Source organism: Zosterops lateralis, assembly GCF_965231275.1.
Source record: "Zosterops lateralis genome assembly, chromosome: 1".
NCBI classification, from domain to species: domain Eukaryota; kingdom Metazoa; phylum Chordata; class Aves; order Passeriformes; family Zosteropidae; genus Zosterops; species Zosterops lateralis.
Genome location: NC_139762.1, coordinates 29618472 through 29632703, shown reverse-complemented (window position 1 = coordinate 29632703; position 14232 = coordinate 29618472). Strand labels below are relative to the sequence as shown.

At 35.0% G+C, this 14232-nt stretch overlaps 1 protein-coding gene across 5 annotated transcripts in view; it reads left to right on the top strand.

Annotated features, from left to right (window-relative positions):
* The window catches only part of DGKB (diacylglycerol kinase beta), a 385657-nt gene that overhangs the window by 356616 nt on the left and 14809 nt on the right, over window positions 1-14232 (top strand). The window lies entirely within an intron of this gene.

The following is a 14232-nucleotide window of genomic DNA, read 5'->3' as shown; positions in this document are numbered from 1 at the left end:
GAGTTAGAACTCAAAATATAGAAAGGGCCAGTATTCAGACAGTCTAACCTTAACTCAGTCCTCTATGAAAGCCAGAGTTTTCTGGACTTCGTATAGTGTACATTTTATTTTCCATAAAAAGTGCCATGAACTTCAGTGTGTATGCTGTGCTTTGATGATATAAAGAACTGTTTAAGCACTGGGAATTAGCATTGGCAATGTCATGTTCTAGGATATTTTGGAAGAAAACATATGATGGAGAAAAAATATCTCAAAACTTAGCCATTAACTCTGTTGTCCATCACTGCTTTCCTTTTATCTTCCTCTTAGTTTTTGTTTGTTTTTCATGCTATAGCCAAAAGAGCATTGATTAATTTCATTTCATTCTGAGAGGATACTTCTCCTTTTATTCAATAGATTTAGGACCGGGTCCAGTTCTCATTATATCTGAATATGGGTTGAGTCAAACTTTTGTTGAACTTTCTCTATGCTTGCTATTGAGAGAACACTTGTTTTTAGAGTTTGGTTTTGTTTGATTTTTTCCTTGCATAAATCCGGATGAGGAATCTTGGGGTTTTTCATATGTTAATTGTATAAGGATGCTTCTGCTCTTGCTTGTTTATTATTTTGTATATCTATCGAATTTAACAATATGTTTCTATTAATTAAAATAGAGTACCTGGAATGTTCAGTTGGTGTTAGGTTTTGCAACAGCTTGGAGATTTTTACAACTTCAAAAATAAATCAAATAAAAATAACACAAGTCTCTGATTTTTAAGCCGAGATTGACTTGGCAGTTCCCTTTATATTAATTGTATACATACTAGTTTCCTGCAAGTAGTCAAAACACTAATGTTTTTACTTGTACTTTTAAAGCCTTTTTAAGTGAACATTGCCAGAATTTACAAGAAGCTGATAACTGTCATACTGTTACGGATGTTTCAGCTTCTGCAGTAAGAACTCAAACAAGATTTTCAAGAACATATTTATTTTTAGCATTTTGTAACTCTAGTGACCATTATCAAGTAAAGGCTGTGAGAAATTAGATACCTTAAAAGTAGCAAATGGCAGCTTTTACAGTTATTAAATAAAGGTTTGATTCATGTGGATTGATGGCACAATTACAGCATGTTTAACCCAACTCTTGAAATATGATTAACATAAGCTGATATTGTAGTTAAATATTTAGGTGATGCATATGACATTTTTTTTCTCCTGGATTCCTGATTTTGTTGTCGTTTTCTGGAAATGTCACAATTTGTATCACACATACCTATAAACTTGGATAAACTCACTTTTCCTTTAATTTCTCCTATTCATATAGGGGAGGATTAAAGTTATGCTAAATTTTTCATAAGTCTAATATCAATAAATGAATATTTAATGAAAGAGAAAGCAGGCATACAGAATAAACTGGTTTCAACAGCTGTGAACATGTTTTCATTTAGTGCATGCCATACTTACCTAGGACTCTTGACTCAAAGAAATTAGATTTGTTATGAAAAAAGGACTATGAGTACTAACGATTTAAACAGCAGTCTTTTTTCCCTATATAATCCATCAGTTGTGAGATCTTCTTTCACAACCCCTAAAGCATTGTTCCTTTTCATTTTAGTCAGCCAAAGCAGCTGTGTCTTTATAGCTGCAAAATGTTTGCTCATGACCAACTGCTGTTTTGTACACTGCTTTTCATCACTAACAAATATTTTATTTTTCGCTGTTACTCTGCGCTTGTCATAACTTGCCGAGGAGCAATGTAGTAACGTATATCCAATTAGTCAATGGCTTCTCTGTCTCTTCTGACTGGATTCCTCCCATGATGTATGCCTAGGGAGGTGTGCACTCTGCAGAAGATCCCCTAGACTAGCAAAAGGGTCAGTGTGGATGCAGAAATACATCTGTAGGACTCTAGCAATAGGATGATCTCTTCAGACCTTAAAACATTTGTGGTGGTAGATTGAAAGTAATTTATTGGCCAAAATTATTCTGAAGATATTTTAAAATGTGATTGAGATATCTTATGACAGTGACATCTGATCCACTTTTGAAATGGCTCCTGAATACCCACAGCCATTTGGTTTATTATAAGATAACCACGTCAGCCATATGGTTTGTAATCTGCTGCTGCAGATCCATCAGGACCCTCAGGCTGTGATCTCATCCTCAGGGCAGTGATTCTGATGAGTCTGTGGTGTTACCCTTGTCTAACAGTAGTGGCAATAATAATGATGATAATGTATACAAGAAATACAAATCAAACATATGGACATATGCATCTGATACTTTGTGACTGTGGAAGCTCATCAAGCTCATGACAGTCTAACACTAAATGTGAGACTGCCTGGGAACTGCAGGTCCTCTAGGCAGACAGAAAGTCACAGCACAGCATCAGAGCTCAGAAAGGCAATAAAGTGAGTTTTGCTAATGTATAATTGTACTTATTTATGAAAGATATTTTAAAGCAACCATCCAATTATTTCATTTATTTAGAATTGCAACATGCTTTTGCCAGATGGTGTTTCATATCAGGTCAAAAAATAATGAAGGAATTTGGCATTAGAACTGAAGTAACAAGAAAAGATGAGTGACTAGGGATTGCAGATTTGTTATAGCTTTTTGTTTTGGATTTTTTTTTCATCAAGATTTTGTAATCTTTTTACATCTCTTCCCTGTGGATTTATTTGTATTTATTTCATTTTTGTCACACCTTATTAGAAGTTAGGAAAGATAATTTATGATGTGGTGAAACAAACCCCCAATTCCCAGGGAAGTGTAGACTTAAATAATTTGTCCTTTCCTTTTTTAGATTTTATTAGACATGTTCAAGGGGTTTTAACAGTGGCTGGGGATGGAAGGAGGTGATTTGAAATTGCCAGGAGAAAGAAACAGTTTTTTGAAGAAATTCCTTCAAAGCTCATTATGTCCTGTTTTACTATTGATGGTGTTTTGAATGGGAATGTAGGACTTGTTATGCTGGACAAATAAAACATGGAGGGCTGTGGTTCAGACTCATTAACAGCGCACCAACATGTGTAGATTCTTCAGAATACAAACACTGTTCTTATATTTCTTTTTTTCTCCCCTTTCCTCCCCTCCCCCTCCCCCCCCCCTACACCTTTACAATCCATTCTTGGGAACAGTTTCAAATTTTGTCGTGAGCCATTGACTTCTGCCTGAACTAACATTACCACTGGTAGTTTTTATAGTTTTTCAAGTTTAAACAACAATTGATTGCTGAAATCTTTGCCTAATTAAGAAATAAAAGATTGAGCCTGAGCCACTCAATACACTAGGTCACGGTCTCAATGGACTCTGTTGGAATCACAAATATTTCAAGGATTATTAGATTTGGACTTCAATGAACACGTCACAAGGAGATAGTTTTGCATTTCCTACCAATCATTTCAGTCAGCTGTCTCATTTGTTCATTTTAAGTCTTCTACCAAATACTATCAGTAGTTCTATGAATCAGGTATGCCACTTGAACTTGAAATAATTTTTTTCATACTATTTTGGGGATTGGTTTTAAAAAGTGAAAATCTAAAATTTCCCAGAAGAATGGATGTTAAAATGTGAAGTTTCAATCCATCTTTAGTATTTTAGAGAGGAAAAGCTTTTTCTATAGGCATTTTTTTGACCAACTTTGAATAGATCAAAGGTACAGTTCTTCCTTTAATGGTTCTTTCTTTCCTGGGGAAAAATGCTCATTTTCCTCAGCCATACATTTAGAAATTACAAGTGACTCTGGCATTCTACTTCTATGAAAAGCATGACTGAAATGGATGAAAAAAAAAAAAAAAAAAAAAAAGCCCTGTGGCTAAGATCCAGAAGTGAAAGACTAAAACCTGTCTTTTGCTATGCTAGAATCTAAAGCCAGATGTATAACACAAATACTCTAGTGGAATATGGAGGGGAAAAAAAGAGATAATCTCATATGTACAGATGCTAGCAGTCAAAATCACTCAAGCTGTACTGAAATGTCCTTTGCACCTGGCACTGGAGGTGTTAGCCATGCCAGTTCAGTTCCCCAACACAGATGTTCTTGTTGTACCACTTCTTATATGTAACATTTAGGTTTCTGTTTAGCTCGGCATAGCACACATAAATACTGTACTTCAAAGGCCACCCATTTATTAGTGCACCTGCACATTCTGCTTTCTTTAATTCCCTCTGTATATTGCATTCCCCTTGTGCTGCTGATCCCAGTGCAAAGCAATGTTATGGAAAAGAAACTGAAGTAAACATCACAATGCATGAATTACAGTAATGTGTGATTGCTTTTGAAAAATATTTTTCATCATATTATACATGTAAGGCTGAATTTTCAGATGATGGAAATGTGTAAATGTGAACTTGCTTGTTGTACACAACCTTATTTATATTGCTTTATAATTAGTATTCTGAAAGCATGTACCATAAAGTAGTTACCATAGCAATAGGTCTGTATAAACAGAGCACCTAACAGTCATGCTTGAAACATGCATGTGGTCCTTTGGATATTACTGAATATTCATGCTCAAATGGTTTGTTGGGCAGACACCAACATTAAGGTCCTTTCAAAATTTTTTTCAGAGACAACACTTAATCTCCTTATCTGTTTCTCATGTACTTTTCTCTTATCCTTCATCGTTCAGAAAAAAAGTAAGAGTGAAAGAAGACAATCAAAATAAGATCAGAATTATTTTGTTGGTTTTATAGTTCTTCTATTTTGCATTACAATCCTTGAAAATATTTTTCTTACCATGTCTAACCCCTGTAAAGACAAACTCAGTTAGGATCCACATTTCAGTATGCCTTTTCAGCACAGGATTGTGTGAGGAGTTAGCTCTGGGCAGGGACTTGGCTTCTGTACTTCTCAGATACCTGAAACATCATGAGTGGTGCAACAATTGAATAGTGTGTGCTTAGATCATTTTTTAGTGAAGCATTGTGGCTTTCCTTGTGTGGCAGAATAAAGTTTAAAAAAAATAAAAAATTGTAACGAGATCCAGTTTTGCTTATAAGTAGTCTTTTCTTGTTCAGAATGAAGTAAAGTTTGTTTTTTTCTGTGAGATACTGTCCAGGACTAAATCACTAAAAATAACTTGCATCTTGCTGCTGTGATACTTCTGGCTGACTTTGGTCTTTCTGTTCTTGAGAAGAGATTTGGAACTGTTCTGTACTTGATTATGGTTATGGAAATACCTTTTCTTCCTATGAGTGTTGTAAATAACTGTTGAGAAAAGATATTGAGAAATAGCTTCATGTCAGTCATTAATACTTAAAATATTGAAAGGTATAACAAATTAATTTCTGCTTTCTTTGTGGTCCTTTGAATTGTGATTCCACGTAAAGCACATCAAAGACATTTTCTTGCAGCCCTATTAGAGGTAACTTTCCCATTTGCTTTGTCCAATAGCAAAAGTTTCCAAAGTGCATCCCAGATATGTCTTCTTGTAAACCAGGAGCAGTAGAAAAGATAGTGAATATTTAGCAATGTATGTAGTTCAGATAGGAAGAAAAATAATGGCAATTCTCTGTATGTAACTAGACTAGATAGCAGAGACCAGATCCTACAATGACAGCTAATGAGAACAGATCAAATGTAAGGAAAAGCTCTAGAACAATCTACTCACATACTTGGAGCTTAGTCCTGGAGCTATCAGCAAACTTGTTGTCCATTAAACAGTGAATAAGTAGAGGGTGTATCATTTCTTCAGGCCTTAACCTCTGTAAAGAAGCCAACACACAGCAATTTTGAGTGGCCGATTTAGCAGAACTCCTAAGTTGTCCAAGTGTGCTAACTTGTCTTGCAAATTCATCTGGATAATGAGAGAAAAATATGCTTCTCTGGAAAACCAGACCTCTTAAACTCTTTCTCTGAATCCCTGTCAGGGGAAAACAAAGCCTCTCTTCAATTCTCCCTATATAACTTCTTCACACCATTAGAGCTCCTCTCGAGATACCATCCTTTCATCTGCTTCTTGTGTTGCTCCTTTGTCAGGCTTGTCAGCCCATTGGGAATGTCCTGGAGATCCTAGACCACCTCAGACAGCACCAAATATATTTAGTTTAGTGGGAAACTAAATCAAAGCTTCTTTAACTTTGAGGACTGCAGGAAGTTTAGGAAGATTGTCTGACTGATGAAAGTGTTAGAAATGCCTGCCCCAGAGTTCACTGGATTTTACTTCAATTGTCCATGCTCCTTCTATACAAAGAGAGGGTCTGAACAATGTAATCGAAACTGCAATCCAAAGTAAGATTGTGGTATTTATTTAATTAAAATAACCCAGATACTGAGAGTGAGGGCAAAGAAACTTAGGAGGCAAACTTGCCCCCAAAAAGTTGAAATCTCAGCAAGATCAATAGACTACATTGATGCCTTCACTGCTGTGATTTCCTTCCTCTTAGTACCTATCCAAACAACTACCTTGGATGTCTTTACCATGTTGAAGGCTCTTCCCCAGTTGCAGTAGAAATGCATAACTTTAAATGCTTAAGACAGGTGTTTTACCCCATCATAAATGATGACAAGAAATCTGTGAGGCATCTCATTGATGTTCAGAATACTTTCCTGAGTTAGGTTCTTGGTTAATAAGTAAATAATGCTGTTGGTTGAGCTCGTATTGACTCTGCATGGTGTGATCTCCAAACACCATGGAATACTAACATGGTAGAGGAAGAAAATGTAACTCATGAAGAGCAAGAGAAATTAAGATCATCTTTGGGGTTTTCTGAACTCCCGGACCAGAGTCACTACCACCTTAATCAAAAGGAGTTTTAATACTCCCTTAAATGGGATGAACATTTCTTTCTGGCAGATGACTAAAAAACTCTTTGGTGGATAAATATAGGGATAATGTTGTTAATAGAGTTTGCTACCCTGCAGAAAGGGAACATTTATCCCGATAGTACTAGTTCTCCTAGAAGTGTACAAATCAAAGCTGGTTTTCATTGATCAGATTTCTACATTTTCATAAATATTACTGTATTTTTCTTTTCTAGGCATTTTTATAGGCTAATAAAATTTCCAATATTACTAGGAGCCATTTAAAGTGAATACCAGAACTACTAAGGAGTAATTTGAGAATTAGATCTATTTTTGTTAGTTGAAATGATCTTGACTTGCTCATATTGTATCGTACCTGATGCTCAGTAATATGATAGTACCAATACAAATAGGAAGATATCCGGTTTGAAGTTCTTAAATATCTATTAAAAGTGGTGAGCAGACCAAGCACATTAAAATTCCATTTTCCCCATACAAGTGTTTGGTGCAGATGACCCCCACTGATCTTAAATATATTTCTGTATCTGTAACTGAATAGAGGTTTTCCGTACAGCATGTTCTAATGGTACTCTGGCCTTTAGCCAACAAGGCACTGAATAAGGCTATTTTTAAAATACAGAAACTGGGAACAGCTGCAGCAATCAAATTTGATAAAAACAGAGAGGAACTTTGCTTTTTTTTTTTTTTTTTTTTTTTTTTTTTTTTTACGGTTTGTCCAAGTTTAGACTCCTTTCATAGAATGGCTTTTGTTCTCTTGGACGAAGAGTGTATAAGAGTAACACAGTGAAATCCTTTTGAACAAATAACTTTTAAAAGAATACAGATTAAAAAAATGGGGAGCTTTTTGGTGCAGCAGCATATTCAGTGCAATTGTACCTCAAACTGTTAAAAAACTAAATCCATTTTAAAAAAATACATTTTGTCTGCCAGTCTTTATCATAAAAGTCTTACACATAATGATCTCCCAAACTGGAAGATGAGATCCCTTGTTTCAAATTCTGAACATCTGAGCACTGGTATTTGGGAGTAGTTTCTGGAGTGGAAGTGATTTTATTTGAATGCTCTGGGGTGGGTTGTTTTTGGGTTTTGATTGTTGGGGTTTTTTTCCTTCTTTAACCATTAATCAGAAAAGTTTCTATGAAGAACTCTTCTATCCTTCCTCCTACTAAGCTAGGGAAAAAAAGTTCACTTTAGGAAAAGTTTTACAAAGACCTTCTGTGCACATTAAAAAGCTTCATAAAATATTTAATTATAGGGACTGATTCTTTCTTGTTTGTCCTTCCATTTTTTGGGGTGAAATTCGTCATTCTATGATTAATGAGAATTGGGAGATGATTGTGTACACAGAAAAATATCCATTACACAGTAGTAGGCTGAGATGTGTTTGTTAAATGATTCCATCTGAGGATAGAGCCTCTGTGCTAGACTGATGCAAGATAAGATACTGGGTGAAATTCAAGTTTCACTGAAATCAGTAAAAATTATGCCACTAAATTCAGCAGAGAGAGGATTTTATTGATTGCATTCATTTAAAGTGAGAAAACTAGCACTTTTGCATCTTACCCCATTATCCCATTAGGGCTATTAAGTGCACCATCAATTCTAGTGGTGGAGCAAAATTCTACTGAATTTCTCACATATGCTTAAATATAGGTAATATATATCATTTGTGTATGTCCACAGAGGTATAAAATGTGTTTGCATTTTTTGTGTTTTTATGTACATAAAATATCTGCCTAATTTATTACCACCATATCTGAGTATCTCTCCAGGGTAAGAATTACACCAGTGATATATCTTTCTTCACACTAAGAGGAAGGTTTAGCCTGTTTTGTTTTTGTTTTAATACCAGGAAAACAAAATATGAAGACGAGAGTAAAAGCTAGAGAATCAACACTGGCATGAAATAGATGTATGGATCCACCTGAGATTTTAATGTTTACAAGCAAACTCAGCAACACAAAATACTCAAACCTATATCTATACCATAGATATAGGACTTGGTATAAATATGTCTTTGAAGTCAACATTAAGTGAGAGAACAGACTTTTGATAACAGAATGTTAAAATTCAGGATTTGCTGATTTATTACCTGTCTCACTCTCCTCCCGTCTTTGCATGTGATCTTGGTCAGGTCAGTTCTGAAAAGTCTTGTGCTTAACTTTGTGGTAGAAATATTATGACTTTGTGGGTCTACACACATTATATTCAGTTGAATATGAGAACAAATATTTTCCAGGACCTAAACATGTCTGTGTACAATTTTCACTTTGTAAAATGGACATAATAATATTATTTTTCTCTAATGCTTTGTTTAATTTGTCTATAAATTCTTGGATAGGAGAGCTGTCCATTTTATATGTCTGCGCATCAGTAACAAAACAGAGCATTGACATCATCGTGGCCTTGAGATACAACTCTGATATAAAAAATTATAAATGTTGAGGCAAATGTTATTTCGGGTAGCTTCTCCAAAGGAAGACATAACAAAACCCAGGCTGTACAGATTGCACACGATTTACTGAATTTTTTTTTGTAACCAGGAATTTGGAAAAAGGTATTCATTTGAAATCAGGAAAATATTATGACAGTAAACACATTTCTGGCAATTTTTTACAACAGTCCCTATCACTGCATATGGAAGCGACTTTGCATTCCTGCATAATGGGTAACTGGAGATTTAATACATGCTGTGTTCTAGGAAGATACTGAAGCATTCATGCAGTGCAGAGCACTGAGCTTGGGAGTTTTTCAAAGATCCTCTGGCATCATACCAGCTTTCAAATTCTTATCCAGTATTTTAACTGGAACCAAAAAATTTCCAGAGTGATGATTACTAGGGTTTGATTACATTTAGTAAGCTATGGAGCCCCTTCTCTTCGAAGACAAACTGCTGCCAGAGACAGATTTACCACTGACCAACAGTGTTTTTATGCAAATGTGCCTGAGTGAGTGCAGTAACCCCAAGTTATAATAGAGTCATTCAATCTCTTGCCAGGACAGCAATATTTATATATTGCAAAGATAAATTAGATATCAAAACCAGTTCCATTACAGAAGGAAAGTTCTCTATGTAAATCAGTTTTTCTAATCACACCATGTTCCTTCCCACCCACCCCCTACCCCATTTTGCTTTCCTTGCTTTATCTTCATAGATGAATTCCAAATGTGTTTTTCTCTTGTATGTTCACTCTGAATATTGAAGCATTCAGCTAATGCCGGGGTAATGGATAACGTGAACTCATTACGAAACTTCAAAGTCTCCAAGTGTGTTTCTTCGTGCCTTGGGAAGAGCTCTAAAGGGCTTATAGTCACATACGATGTTTTGTCTGCCACTTGTGCAAGTTTCTGTTTGAACTTTCCTTCTGCTGCCTTATGGGAAGAAATGGGCAGTCAGCTCCCTAGTGACTTTATCTCCCCATCAGGAATGAGTGCAAGGGGTCAGCTGCCCCTCCGCATGCCAGTCCCCGTCTGCTGACAGCAGGGCTCCCCTGGGAGAGCCGGCTTTGTTTACTGACAGCGCTAATGTGAGGAGACACGTGAAGTACTTTGGTTTGTGGAAGAGACAGGAGAGACATGGTGCTGTGAAAACATTCCCACACACTCTAATGGCTCATTCACATAGAAAACAAGCGAGAGCCTTCAGCTCTTTCACGGACCTCAAAGTAGAACAAACGTACTGGGGAACCCCAAGGCACCAGTCAGAAAACACTTTCCTAATGGACTAATGCTGAGATGCTCTCTGTGATAACTTACCTATGAGACCTCAGCTCTCCTTTAGACAACTTAATGATCTGATTAGAAAGAAAAACTGCTCAGTATCTGATAGTTACTTTTGTTCACTGTTAGCTGTGAAATTTTTCTTGAAAATCTAGCCTTTAGTTTCCTAAACCTGAACTTCCTAAGACTAGTTATAATAGGTGAGACATGCATTGGAGAATTTTATCATTACAATCACCAACTATTTGTCTTTAAAATAAAATCTGTAGGATGCAGAAGAAACACAAGAAAGAAATACATCCCTGAAAAGAGAAACTTATTTTGCTTTATAGTTCGTAGAGACAGAGATAAACAACTTAAGAATATAATTTGAGGATCTAAAGGAGTGACTTTCACTCAAACACAATAGGGCTACATGTCATAGAAAAGTCCACATTATAAACTGTCTGAAGTGGCAAATGATGTTTGGTGAACGGCAGCATTCATTATTCTCCACTACAGTTTATAAGATGAATGTCAACAAGAGCAGTGATACCAGATCAACCCACAGGTTAGTGTAGCTCAGTATCTGACCTCTAACACCAGCCCGTATTAGAAATAAAGCATAAGAGAGTAAACGTTCAGTGATTCTTTTCTGTTAAGATATCCTACCATATATGTATCATTTTTGATTTAAGTAATTTCAGTTTAGTGTGGCCTCATGGCATAAAAATATACTATGAAAAAAGGATTTCCTGCTTGTCTAGAAGTTCTATGAAACTCCTTGGTTCTTGCATTTGAGAAATACTGAATTACATTACTGTCTTCATCTACTCCATTGCACTTATATTTTTTTCATCTTTCCTCCATTCATCTCCTTACTTCCTGAAGGCTAGTAGTTTAATTTATTTTCATACAAAAGTTGCTCCGTATTTGTTACCACATTTGTTCACCTGTGATTTCTAGTTATTTTTCTTCCTCTGCATTGCGAACTTGAACTACAAATTCCATACTTCATGGATGTACCAATTGCAACATTTGATGATCCTAAATTGAGCATTGAGCTGGTATTTTCATAGAACTTAGCACTGTAACTCCACAATGTTCATTCCACCATGACAGTATCAATTAATTATAGTCCAGCAAAATAAACATATACACATGGAGACACACACACCATATTTATTTCCAAATGTTATATCTATATGTATATAATGATCTACATATCTGTAATGAGTGCTCTTTCTCCTCATGAACATTAAGTTACATATATTCAACTTTCTGCCTTCGTAAAGCCCCATTACTCAGTACTGTAAAATTCCTAAACTTTTTTATAATTGGGTTTTAGTTTTCTTTTGCTCAATCTTCAGTACTTATTGTCTACCTCTATTTCCAGATTATTTTGGGGTACATGTTGAGTGGTACAGAGGCCCTCATGAATCTTTCTGAAAAATCAGTAATAAACTTCCACCAAAATGAAGAATGACTTCCCCTTTCCTATCTTTTAATTTAATAGAAGATCAGATCTCCTTTAACAGAGCTTACTTAGTCTCCTTCAAATTCTTTGGTGGAGGCCTTTTAAGAAGAAATATCATCCCATTGTTGATGTCTTCACCCTTTATATTCAACCAGTGTACCTATAGCCATGTAGCATTATTGGGGAGAGGGACTAAAACAGACACACTCCCACTTTTCATTTGAGTTTTTATCATAGTCAATACATCTCAAGGATTTGTTGAAATGGATATGACTACACAAAAGCATCAGGTCAAATATATCAGCAAGGGCAGGAGTGTGAACTAATGCAGTCAATAATTGCATGTTATATTTGCTTTAGTTTTTACTGCTTCTGAAGGAAAGTTATGTCTAATTTAAGCTTGATTCTAAAAATACTCATATTTGGCCTAAAATAACTGCACTTTGGGAATGTGCCACTGCAAATGTGAAGTTTTTGAAAAGGCTTTACTTTTTTGGTAGATGAGATTATTGTTCAGTTCCATCTTCCCATGTTTAATATGCCACATTTTTTGAGAAGTGGTATAGATCAAAGGGCAGGATGTGGCCCTTACTTACCTGCTGCTACTGGCATTAATCTCACAGCTTTTTAAAAATGATGTATCAAATATATATCCCTGAAAATGTCACTATCGTGAATATTGCACGTATTGCCTGAGCTGTCAGAAATAAAAATCTGTTCTTAATTATTCTTCCATCTTTTAAAAAAATAATTTTCTGATGGCCCAGTGAATAGGAATTTGATGTTTTCTTTGGCTAAACATTTTAATGATTTAATACACCTGTAAAGTTCTATGTGCTTGTATAATATATAAATTTTTGAAAATGAGTAGTGCTTTCCCAGTTAAGTCTCTGTGGCTAACAAGAAAAGCAGCATTTTTTTTAAATTTCACTTAACTTTAAATGTTAGTTACTTATGGGAAACATTTCAAGGGAAAAAAAAAAAAAAAAAAAGCAGTAGGAAGCCAGATATACAAAATTGGGCTTACATGAGTTACATGGATGCAAGCTATAAAAATGTATAGTTAGAATTCATCATATTGTACATTTTTAACTTTTGACCATCTTATTGTTTACCCTTAATGGGCAAGAATATTGTTTATTTTTTTTTCTTCATTAATATATATGGAACTGATTTCACTGTGATGAAAAAATGAATAAAGCAGAAAATATTAAGAAAGTATAAGAAGTAAAATGAAGGCTTTGGATAGTATCAGATTTTCTGCTGGAAGCAGAATAATCCAGATCATAATTCTTACTTGCTTTTAATATTTTTTCCCCTCATCACAGTACTTCTTTCAGTTAATTATGTTCATTGAAAGCCCAAAGAAGTGAACAGAAAAGATTCCTGTTGAAACTTTGGAATAGCCTCATAGATATGATTGTTAACATAAAATTTTACCTTCATTATGGGTTGAGGGGTTTAAAATACACAGAGTAATGTGGTCTCTTTTTTTTTGTTTGTTTTATTCAGTGTGATGATAGACTCTAACATTTTAGCTCAAAGCTTTGCTTCAATGAATAATGTACCTTTTGGAAACATTGATGTTAACAGCCAATTTATAAAGCACACATATTATACAGCTAGAAAAGAAATGTTTCTTTTTCTTGCTCATTTGGTCCTGGCAACATGTATTTACACAGAAGAATATAAAACATTTCATGCAAAACACCCTCATTGGTTCTGGATAATATTTCATTACCTTGCTGGGTTGCTTCTCAAAGCAGACTGCTTATTAGTGTTTAGGTTTCTGTTTGTACCTGAAATTCTAGACAGAATTTGTCCTTGCTCCTTGAAGTCAAGTAAACTAATATTTATTTAAAGATTTTTTTTGAAGTTTAATGCCAAAGTACTATTTAGTCAAAAAAGAAATGTGAAACAAAAAATCTATAACTGAGTACAAGCAAGCATGACAAAGTTGGAAAACTAGGTGGACAGTTAAGATGTTTTTCTTCCTTTTTGCATTGCATTTATGTGCTAATTAAGACACCGACTCAATGCAAAAAATAATAATAACACGTGCACATAAAGGCTGAGTTAGAGTTGCACTGTTTTCTGGGAAGTACTGTATAGAAGAGGATCCAATAGGGTCTGAAGCACTGACTTTTTCTTTACATATTTTTAATATCTTTTGGGAAAAAAGCATAAATTTCTGCACTGTAAACAACTCATTCTTTGTGTGTCAGGTAACCCAAATGAAGGAATCTCTTCTGTTTTCTCATATAATTAAATTATTTATTTAGTCTTAATGTAAAATAAGCTATCAATA